Source organism: Pygocentrus nattereri, chromosome 20 (genome assembly GCF_015220715.1).
Source record: "Pygocentrus nattereri isolate fPygNat1 chromosome 20, fPygNat1.pri, whole genome shotgun sequence".
Taxonomy (NCBI): domain Eukaryota; kingdom Metazoa; phylum Chordata; class Actinopteri; order Characiformes; family Serrasalmidae; genus Pygocentrus; species Pygocentrus nattereri.
The window spans coordinates 37,241,853-37,254,305 of NC_051230.1; the positions used below are offsets into that span (position 1 = coordinate 37,241,853).

General features: G+C 36.8%; 1 protein-coding gene across 3 annotated transcripts in view; it reads right to left on the reverse strand.

Annotated features, from left to right (window-relative positions):
* The window catches only part of bmpr1ba (bone morphogenetic protein receptor, type IBa), a 32,220-nt gene extending 27,266 nt beyond the window's left edge, over positions 1 to 4,954 (reverse strand). For all 3 annotated transcript variants that reach the window (XM_037531848.1, XM_037531847.1, XM_037531849.1), the window contains exons 1-2: positions 4,886 to 4,954; positions 1 to 110 (exon numbers count right to left, since the gene is read on the reverse strand). The exon at positions 1 to 110 is cut by the window's left edge and continues 93 nt beyond it. The gene's annotated coding sequence lies outside the window, so the exon portion shown is untranslated. The remainder of the gene's footprint in view (positions 111 to 4,885) is intronic.
* Between the last annotated feature and the right edge of the window lie 7,499 nt (positions 4,955 to 12,453).

The following is a 12,453-nucleotide window of genomic DNA, read 5'->3' on the forward strand; positions in this document are numbered from 1 at the left end:
GTCTGATCAGATAGCGTTCCCCTCAGAGGGCCCAGGCCGGGACGCAGCCAACACCTGCAGCAGCAGACACTGCACTGGAGCTTTTTGTCAGGGTGTGAACAGGGGTTTCACTTCAAAGGGCAAAATTAACATCACACACAGGAACGGAGTTTAGACATCTCGAGTGTGAAACTGCTGTTAGTGAGACATTCTGAGTTATAAGAGTGAAGAAAGTAAACATGTAAATAATAAACACTTGCTTCAGTCCAGCGCGGTGAGTGACCGCTCCACAGCTGGGAACTTTTCAGTCCACTCTGGATTCTTACTGTCACCCCTTTAACTTCAGCACACACAAACACAGAGTCCATACTAACAGTAACACAAACTGCTAAATGCCCACAATAAACACTGACCACATGTCCGAGTGAACATCTAAAGCATCTCAACACACAGGCAAACACACTGTAACCTCAACACAGTACAGTAACTCCACAAAAACTATCACTATAACCCCATCACTAATTCCAGCTCACTATTGCTCCTTTATCTCTTCACGGATACCTGATCACTACTACACCATCACAGTTACATGCTTACAATTACCCCATCACCAATTCCTACTCACTATTACGCGTGTATCTCTTCATAAATACCTGCTCACTATTACCACATCACTACTACAACATTACAGTTACATGCTTACAATTACCCCATCACTAATTCCTACTCACTATTATGCGTTTATCTCTTCATAAATACCTGCTCACTATTACCACGTCACTACTACAACATTTCAGTTACATGCTCACAATTACCCCATCACTAATTCCTACTCACTATTACGTGTTTATCTCTTCATAAATACCTGCTCACTGTTATCACATCACTACTACAACATTACAGTTACATGCTCACAATTACCCCATCACTAATTCCTACTCACTATTACACAATTATCTCTTCATAAATACCTGCTCACTGTTACTACATCACTACTACAACATTTCAGTTACATGCTCACAATTGCCCCATCACTAATTCCTACTCACTATTACGTGTTTATCTCTTCATAAATACCTGCTCACTGTTACCACATCACTACTACAACATTACAGTTACATGCTCACAATTACCCCATCACTAATTCCTACTCACTATTACACATTTATCTCTTCATAAATACCTGCTCACTATTACCACGTCACTACTACAACATTACAGTTACATGCTCACAATTACCCCATCCCTAATTCCTACTCACTATTACACATTTATCTCTTCATGAATACCTGATCACTATTACTTCACTACTAATTCCAACTCACTATTACTCCATTATTTTTTCACAATTACCCAATCACTATTACCTCATCACTACTACAACATCACAATTACCTCATTAATAATTCTTACTCAGTATTACACATTTATTTCTTTACAAATACCTGATCACTATTACTTCACCACTAATTCCAACTCTATTCCATTATCTTCTCATGAAAGGCTGATCACTATTGCCTCATCATTTCTACACCATCACAATTGCCCCAACTTTACTAACCCCTCACCAAAACCTTATTATTATGCCACCACCGTTACCATTCTGCAAATATCCAATCACTATTACCATCCACTTTACACTCTATCTCTATTACCTTACCCCTCACTAATGTCCCATCACTAAACTACATCTTTACTATTATCCCTCACTAATACCCCCTTTACATTTATCTCATCACTGTTACTGCATAACTCACACTCAATCACTATTATTCACTCACTTATACTTCACCATTATAACCCCATCACTATTACCCAATCACTAATACCCTCTTTTATGCCACTTATACCCTCTATTACACTTATATTCTCATGATTACCTCACACTATTACATCATCATAAACATGTCTATTATTTTCTCACAATTACACCATCACATACACCATGTCACTATTTTCTTCTCACAATGACCCCACACTATCACACCATCACAAATACCCTGTCACTATCATTGTCTCACAATTATCCCACACTATTATGCCATCACTTTTAAGATTTCAGCACTAATTCTCATTCAGTAAAACTCCCTCACCAACATCCATAAGCATTATCCCATCAGTCTTACGTTCTCACAATACCCCTTCACTGTTCCCCTCTTGCTACTACCCCATCACTATTACCTGATCATTTTTAATTAATAATACTCTTTCACTGTTACACCAGCACAAATACCCTGTCACTATTATTGATTACCCCCACATGATTACCCCATCACTTTTAACTCTCTTATTACCCTCTCACCATTACCTGATCCCTTGTAATTCAATAATACCCATTCACTATTACCCTCTTATTATTGCCCTCTCACCATTACCTGATCACTTTTAATTAATGAATAATACCCCATCACTGTTACCTCATAATTAATTACAGTTTACTATAAAACCATAACTACTAGCTCATCACTACTACCACCTCACTATTATCTTATAATAATTACAATTTACTGTAAAACCTTAACTAATAGCTCATCACTATTACCACCTCACTAGTATCACTGTTACCTCATAATATTTACAGTTTACTGTAAAACCATAACTAATAGCTCATCACTACTACCACCTCACTATTATCACTGTTACCTCATAATATTTACATTTTACTGTAAAACCATAACTAATAGCTCATCACTATTACCACCTCACAATTATCACTATTACCTCATAATAATTACAGTTTACTGTAAAACCATAACTAATAGCTCATCACTATTACCACCTCCCTATTATCACTATTACCTCATAATAATTAGTTTACTGTAAAACCATAACTATTAGCTCATCACTACTACCACCTCACTATTATCACTGTTACCTCATAATATTTACAGTTTACTGTAAAACCATAACTAATAGCTCATCACTATTACCACCTCACTATTATCACTATTACCTCATAATAATTAGTTTACTCTAAAAGCATAACTATTAGCTCATCACTATTACCACCTCACTATTATCACTGTTACCTCATAATAATTACAGTTTACTGTAAAACCTTAACTAATAGCTCATCACTATTACCACCTCACTATTATCACTATTATCTCATAATAATTACAGTTTACTGTAAAACCATAACTAATAGCTCATCACTATTACCACCTCACTATTACCTCATAAAAATTACAGTTCACTGTAAAACCATAACTAATAGCTCATCACTACTACCACCTCACTATTATCACTATTACCTCATAATAATTACAGTTTACTGTAAAACCATAACTAATAGCTCATCACTATTACCACCTCCCTATTATCACTGTTACCTCATAATAATTAGTTTACTGTAAAACCTTAACTAATAGCTCATCACTATTACCACCTCACTATTATCACTATTATCTCATAATAATTACAGTTTACTGTAAAACCATAGCTAATAGCTCATCACTATTACCACCTCACTATTACCTCATAATAATTAGTTTACTGTAAAACCATAACTAATAGCTCATCACTACTACCACCTCACTATTATCACTATTACCTCATAATAATTACAGTTTACTGTAAAACCATAACTAATAGCTCATCACTATTACCACCTCACTATTGTCACTATTACCTCATAATAATTAGTTTACTCTAAAAGCATAACTATTAGCTCATCACTATTACCACCTCACTATTATCACTATTATCTCATAATAATTACAGTTTACTGTAAAACCTTAACTAATAGCTCATCACTATTACCACCTCACTATTATCACTATTATCTCATAATAATTACAGTTTATTGTAAAACCATAACTAATAGCTCATCACTACTACCACCTCAGTATTACCTCATAATAATTACAGTTTACTGTAAAACCATAACTAATAGCTCATCACTACTACCACCTCACTATTATCACTGTTACCTCATATTTACAGTTTACTGTAAAACCATAACTAATAGCTCATCACTATTACCACCTCACTATTATCACTATTACCTCATAATAATTAGTTTACTCTAAAAGCATAACTATTAGCTCATCACTATTACCACCTCACTATTATCACTGTTACCTCATAATAATTAGTTTACTCTAAAAGCATAACTATTAGCTCATCACTATTACCACCTCACTATTATCACTGTTACCTCATAATAATTAGTTTACTCTAAAAGCATAACTATTAGCTCATCACTATTACCACCTCACTATTATCACTGTTACCTCATAATAATTAGTTTACTCTAAAAGCATAACTATTAGCTCATCACTATTACCACCTCACTATTATCACTATTACCTCATAATAATTAGTTTACTCTAAAAGCATAACTATTAGCTCATCACTATTACCACCTCACTATTATCACTGTTACCTCATAATAATTAGTTTACTCTAAAAGCATAACTATTAGCTCATCACTATTACCACCTCACTATTATCACTGTTACCTCATAATAATTAGTTTACTCTAAAAGCATAACTATTAGCTCATCACTATTACCACCTCACTATTATCACTATTACCTCATAATAATTAGTTTACTCTAAAAGCATAACTATTAGCTCATCACTATTACCACCTCACTATTATCACTATTACCTCATAATAATTACAGTTTACTGTAAAACCTTAACTAATAGCTCATCACTACTACCACCTCACTATTACCTTATAATAATTACAGTTTACTGTAAAACCTTAACTAATAGCTCATCACTATTACCTCATAATAATTACAGTTTACTGTAAAACCTTAACTAATAGCTCATAACCGATTACACTATCACTATATCATAATCTCTAATACTCTATCACTAATTGCTTCCTCTCTATGACCGCATCATTAATACAGGTAAGTACCCCCGTCCCCACTCTCTTGCCCCATCTTACCCCTTTTTATTGTCCCTGTGCTGTCCCCTCTCCTCAGTGTTGAAGTAAGACTGCTTGTTTCCATCCAGCATGATCACCAACACACGTCCGTCTTCAACACCTTTATATTCACCCCCACAATCTCACAAACCCCACCCACTGAGCCAGGATTGGCCTGCAGGATCCCACTCCCTGCGCTGGGGCAGGCTAATGGTTTATGTTCACAAGCAGTCCTTTAATGGGTGGGACACCATGAGCCGATTCTTGTATAAATATGTCAGGAAGAGTAAAGCTGTTGCTCCACAGCGCCCTCCGCTGGCAGACTAACAGCAATAAGGCTGCAGAGAGAAGCTTTTATTGCACTAATCTGTGAGCGGCGCATGATTAATATGACTTTATCATCATAACTCTGGCGAGGAACTCTATTCTCTCTGAGCGGCTGCCGGCTTGTATTTCACTGGATAAATGAAAGAATTCCAAAGCGGCTCAAGCCCTCCAGAGCACACCTGCACAGGTAGAGCCATCTGGCCTGCACGGCCTGCCTGGACGGCGCTGAGGGAAAGGGGAGAGGACAGAGAGGGAGAGAAAGAGAGGATGGAGTGCAGAACAGAGAGATAAAGCGCTCTTTGTGGTCGGCGTGAATGTGTGGCTCAGTCCAGCGGCACAGGTCGCGACCTCTACAGGGCGAGAGACTTAGTGCCGTTACAGTCCAGAGAGAGAGAGAGAGAGGGAGAGACAGAGAGAGAGACACTTACCTGAGAGAAAGAGAAGACGCACACTGAGAACTCTCTCTTTATTAAGAGTTTATTAAACAGTTATAATCCACACAAACTGCCATCCAGCTTGGTTACATTACATTCTACACACACACACACACACACTCAGACACACACTCAGACACACACTCAGACACACACTCATCACACCTGGAACACTATCAGCTCTAGTCGGGCTATCTGCACTAAACATACTATAATGTACCATACACACTTCAAAGAGATGGCTGTATAGTAAAGGGAATGGTTCTATTTAGAGCCATGAGCGCTGCAGAACCTTTTGCATGCCTTTTTCAAGGGTCTATACAGAACTACACACAACACATTCTCCATTAATCTGAACAACCATTTAACCACACAGAGAACCATTTACACATGAAATGGTTCTGTATAAAACTTACTGTTCTAAGTAGAACTATGGCCTCTTCTAAAGAACCCATGAAGAACCATCTTTAAGTGTGTACATCTAAAATGAATCTCATCACTAAATTCAGCTGGAAAATGTCTAAAGCGTTAGAAAAGACCAGACCGATCAGGTGCTGGAGGAAGGAGATCATCATCAATACGAATAAATGAACCAGAGGTTTCTGTAAATTAGCCCCCAGGCTCCGCCCACAAATGTGCTCTTCCTTAGATACTACTGTAAGGCAGAATAACCAACTCTAAATGTAGGTATTGTGATATAAACCGAGTCTGTTCTACAGTTTCTCATTAGACTGAATGAATAACCGGCTCTAAATGTAGGTATTGTGATATAAACCGAGTCCGTTCTACAGTTTCTCATTAGACTGAATGAATAATCGGCTCTAAATGTAGGTATTGTGATATAAACCGAGTCCGTTCTACAGTTTCTCATTAGACTGAATGAATAACCGACTCTAAATGTAGGTATTGTGATATAAACCGAGTCCGTTCTACAGTTTCTCATTAGACTGAATGAATAACTGACTCTAAATGTAGGTATTGTGATATAAACCGAGTCTGTTCTACAGTTTCTCATTAGGCTGAATGAATAACCGACTCTAAATGTAGGTATTGTGATATAAACCGAGTACGTTCTACAGTTTATCATTAGACTGAATGAATAACCGACTCTAAATGTAGGTATTGTGATATAAACCGAGTCCGTTCTACAGTTTATCATTAGACTGAATGAATAACCGACTCTAAATGTAGGTATTGTGATATAAACCGAGTCCGTTCTACAGTTTCTCATTAGACTGAATGAATAACCGGCTCTAAATGTAGGTATTGTGATATAAACCGAGTCCGTTCTACAGTTTCTCATTAGACTGAATGAATAACCGGCTCTAAATGTAGGTATTGTGATATAAACCGAGTCCGTTCTACAGTTTCTAATTAGGCTGAATGAATAACCGACTCTAAATGTAGGTATTGTGATATAAACCGAGTCCGTTCTACAGTTTCTCATTAGACTGAATGAATAACCGACTCTAAATGTAGGTATTGTGATATAAACCGAGTCCGTTCTACAGTTTCTCATTAGACTGAATGAATAACTGGCTCTAAATGTAGGTATTGTGATATAAACCGAGTCCGTTCTACAGTTTCTCATTAGACTGAATGAATAACCGACTCTAAATGTAGGTATTGTGATATAAACCGAGTCCGTTCTACAGTTTCTCATTAGACTGAATGAATAACTGACTCTAAATGTAGGTATTGTGATATAAACCGAGTCTGTTCTACAGTTTCTCATTAGACTGAATGAATAACCGACTCTAAATGTAGGTATTGTGATATAAACCGAGTCCGTTCTACAGTTTCTCATTAGACTGAATGAATAACCGGCTCTAAATGTAGGTATTGTGATATAAACCGAGTCCGTTCTACAGTTTCTCATTAGACTGAATGAATAACCGACTCTAAATGTAGGTATTGTGATATAAACCGAGTCCGTTCTACAGTTTCTCATTAGGCTGAATGAATAACCGACTCTAAATGTAGGTATTGTGATATAAACCGAGTCCGTTCTACAGTTTCTCATTAGGCTGAATGAATAACCGACTCTAAATGTAGGTATTGTGATATAAACCGAGTCCGTTCTACAGTTTCTCATTAGGCTGAATGAATAACCGACTCTAAATGTAGGTATTGTGATATAAACCGAGTCCGTTCTACAGTTTCTCATTAGGCTGAATGAATAACCGACTCTAAATGTAGGTATTGTGATATAAACCGAGTCCGTTCTACAGTTTCTCATTAGGCTGAATGAATAACCGACTCTAAATGTAGGTATTGTGATATAAACCGAGTCTGTTCTACAGTTTCTCATTAGGCTGAATGAATAACCAGCTCTAAATGTAGGTATTGTGATATAAACCGAGTCCGTTCTACAGTTTCTCATTAGGCTGAATGAATAACCGACTCTAAATGTAGGTATTGTGATACAAACCGAGTCCGTTCTACAGTTTCTCATTAGACTGAATGAATAACCGACTCTAAATGTAGGTATTGTGATATAAACCGAGTCCGTTCTACAGTTTCTCATTAGGCTGAATGAATAACCGACTCTAAATGTAGGTATTGTGATATAAACCGAGTCCGTTCTACAGTTTCTCATTAGACTGAATGAATAACCGGCTCTAAATGTAGGTATTGTGATATAAACCGAGTCCGTTCTACAGTTTCTCATTAGGCTGAATGAATAACCGACTCTAAATGTAGGTATTGTGATATAAACCGAGTACGTTCTACAGTTTATCATTAGACTGAATGAATAACCGACTCTAAATGTAGGTATTGTGATATAAACCGAGTCCGTTCTACAGTTTCTCATTAGACTGAATGAATAACCGGCTCTAAATGTAGGTATTGTGATATAACCCGAGTCCGTTCTACAGTTTCTAATTAGGCTGAATGAATAACCGACTCTAAATGTATGTATTGTGATATAAACCGAGTCCGTTCTACAGTTTCTCATTAGACTGAATGAATAACCGACTCTAAATGTAGGTATTGTTATATAAACCGAGTCCGTTCTACAGTTTCTCATTAGACTGAATGAATAACCGACTCTAAATGTAGGTATTGTGATATAAACCGAGTCCGTTCTACAGTTTCTCATTAGACTGAATGAATAACCGACTCTAAATGTAGGTATTGTGATATAAACCGAGTCCGTTCTACAGTTTCTCATTAGACTGAATGAATAACCAGCTCTAAATGTAGGTATTGTGATATAAACCGAGTCCGTTCTACAGTTTCTCATTAGGCTGAATGAATAACCGACTCTAAATGTAGGTATTGTGATATAAACCGAGTCCGTTCTACAGTTTCTCATTAGGCTGAATGAATAACCGACTCTAAATGTAGGTATTGTGATATAAACCGAGTCCGTTCTACAGTTTCTCATTAGGCTGAATGAATAACCGACTCTAAATGTAGGTATTGTGATATAAACCGAGTCCGTTCTACAGTTTCTCATTAGGCTGAATGAATAACCAGCTCTAAATGTAGGTATTGTGATATAAACCGAGTCCGTTCTACAGTTTCTCATTAGGCTGAATGAATAACCGACTCTAAATGTAGGTATTGTGATATAAACCGAGTCCGTTCTACAGTTTCTCATTAGGCTGAATGAATAACCGACTCTAAATGTAGGTATTGTGACATAAACCGAGTTTGTTCTACAGTTTCTCATTAGGCTGAATGAATAACCAGCTCTAAATGTAGGTATTGTGATATAAACCGAGTCCGTTCTACAGTTTCTCATTAGGCTGAATGAATAACCGACTCTAAATGTAGGTATTGTGATATAAACCGAGTCCGTTCTACAGTTTCTCATTAGGCTGAATGAATAACCGACTCTAAATGTAGGTATTGTGATATAAACCGAGTCCGTTCTACAGTTTCTCATTAGACTGAATGAATAACCGACTCTAAATGTAGGTATTGTGATATAAACCGAGTCCGTTCTACAGTTTCTCATTAGACTGAATGAATAACCGGTTCTAAATGTAGGTATTGTGATATAAACCGAGTCTGTTCTACAGTTTCTCATTAGACTGAATGAATAACCGGTTCTAAATGTAGGTATTGTGATATAAACCGAGTCTGTTCTACAGTTTCTCATTAGACTGAATGAATAACCGACTCTAAATGTAGGTATTGTGATATAAACCGAGTCTGTTCTACAGTTTCTCATTAGGCTGAATGAATAACCGGCTCTAAATGTAGGTATTGTGATATAAACCGAGTCTGTTCTACAGTTTCTCATTAGACTGAATGAATAACCGACTCTAAATGTAGGTATTGTGATATAAACCGAGTCTGTTCTACAGTTTCTCATTAGACTGAATGAATAACCGACTCTAAATGTAGGTATTGTGATATAAACCGAGTCCGTTCTACAGTTTCTCGTTAGACTGAATGAATAACCGGCTCTAAATGTAGGTATTGTGATATAAACCGAGTCCGTTCTACTGTTTCTCGTTAGACTGAATGAATAACCGGCTCTAAATGTAGGTATTGTGATATAAACCGAGTCCGTTCTACTGTTTCTCGTTAGACTGAATGAATAACCGGCTCTAAATGTAGGTATTGTGATATAAACCGAGTCCGTTCTACTGTTTCTCGTTAGACTGAATGAATAACCGGCTCTAAATGTAGGTATTGTGATATAAACCGAGTCCGTTCTACTGTTTCTCGTTAGACTGAATGAATAACCGGCTCTAAATGTAGGTATTGTGATATAAACCGAGTCCGTTCTACTGTTTCTCGTTAGACTGAATGAATAACCGACTCTAAATGTAGGTATTGTGATATAAACCGAGTCCGTTCTACAGTTTCTCATTAGACTGAATGAATAACCGACTCTAAATGTAGGTATTGTGATATAAACCGAGTCCGTTCTACAGTTTCTCATTAGACTGAATGAATAACTGGCTCTAAATGTAGGTATTGTGATATAAACCGAGTCCGTTCTACAGTTTCTCATTAGACTGAATGAATAACCGACTCTAAATGTAGGTATTGTGATATAAACCGAGTCCGTTCTACAGTTTCTCATTAGACTGAATGAATAACCGACTCTAAATGTAGGTATTGTGATATAAACCGAGTCCGTTCTACAGTTTCTCATTAGACTGAATGAATAACCGGTTCTAAATGTAGGTATTGTGATATAAACCGAGTCTGTTCTACATTTTCTCATTAGGCTGAATGAATAACCGGCTCTAAATGTAGGTATTGTGATATAAACCGAGTCTGTTCTACAGTTTCTCATTAGACTGAATGAATAACCGACTCTAAATGTAGGTATTGTGATATAAACCGAGTCCGTTCTACAGTTTCTCATTAGACTGAATGAATAACCGGCTCTAAATGTAGGTATTGTGATATAAACCGAGTCCGTTCTACTGTTTCTCGTTAGACTGAATGAATAACCGACTCTAAATGTAGGTATTGTGATATAAACCGAGTCCGTTCTACAGTTTCTCATTAGGCTGAATGAATAACCGACTCTAAATGTAGGTATTGTGATATAAACCGAGTCCGTTCTACAGTTTCTCATTAGACTGAATGAATAACCGACTCTAAATGTAGGTATTGTGATATAAACCGAGTCCGTTCTACAGTTTCTCATTAGGCTGAATGAATAACCGACTCTAAATGTAGGTATTGTGATATAAACCGAGTCCGTTCTACAGTTTCTCATTAGACTGAATGAATAACCGACTCTAAATGTAGGTATTGTGATACAAACCGAGTCCGTTCTACAGTTTCTCATTAGACTGAATGAATAACCGGCTCTAAATGTAGGTATTGTGATATAAACCGAGTCCGTTCTACAGTTTCTCATTAGACTGAATGAATAACCGACTCTAAATGTAGGTATTGTGATATAAACCGAGTCCGTTCTACAGTTTCTCATTAGACTGAATGAATAACCGACTCTAAATGTAGGTATTGTGATATAAACCGAGTCCGTTCTACAGTTTCTCATTAGACTGAATGAATAACCGGTTCTAAATGTAGGTATTGTGATATAAACCGAGTCTGTTCTACAGTTTCTCATTAGACTGAATGAATAACCGGTTCTAAATGTAGGTATTGTGATATAAACCGAGTCTGTTCTACAGTTTCTCATTAGACTGAATGAATAACCGACTCTAAATGTAGGTATTGTGATATAAACCGAGTCTGTTCTACAGTTTCTCATTAGGCTGAATGAATAACCGGCTCTAAATGTAGGTATTGTGATATAAACCGAGTCTGTTCTACAGTTTCTCATTAGACTGAATGAATAACCGACTCTAAATGTAGGTATTGTGATATAAACCGAGTCTGTTCTACAGTTTCTCATTAGACTGAATGAATAACCGACTCTAAATGTAGGTATTGTGATATAAACCGAGTCCGTTCTACAGTTTCTCGTTAGACTGAATGAATAACCGGCTCTAAATGTAGGTATTGTGATATAAACCGAGTCCGTTCTACTGTTTCTCGTTAGACTGAATGAATAACCGACTCTAAATGTAGGTATTGTGATATAAACCGAGTCCGTTCTACTGTTTCTCGTTAGACTGAATGAATAACCGGCTCTAAATGTAGGTATTGTGATATAAACCGAGTCCGTTCTACTGTTTCTCTTTAGACTGAATGAATAACCGGCTCTAAATGTTGGTTTTGTGATATAAACCGAGTCCGTTCTACTGTTTCTCGTTAGACTGAATGAATAACCGACTCTAAATGTAGGTATTGTGATATAAACCGAGTCCGTTCTACAGTTTCTCATTAGACTGAATGAATAACCGACTCTAAATGTAGGTATTGTGATATAAACCGAGT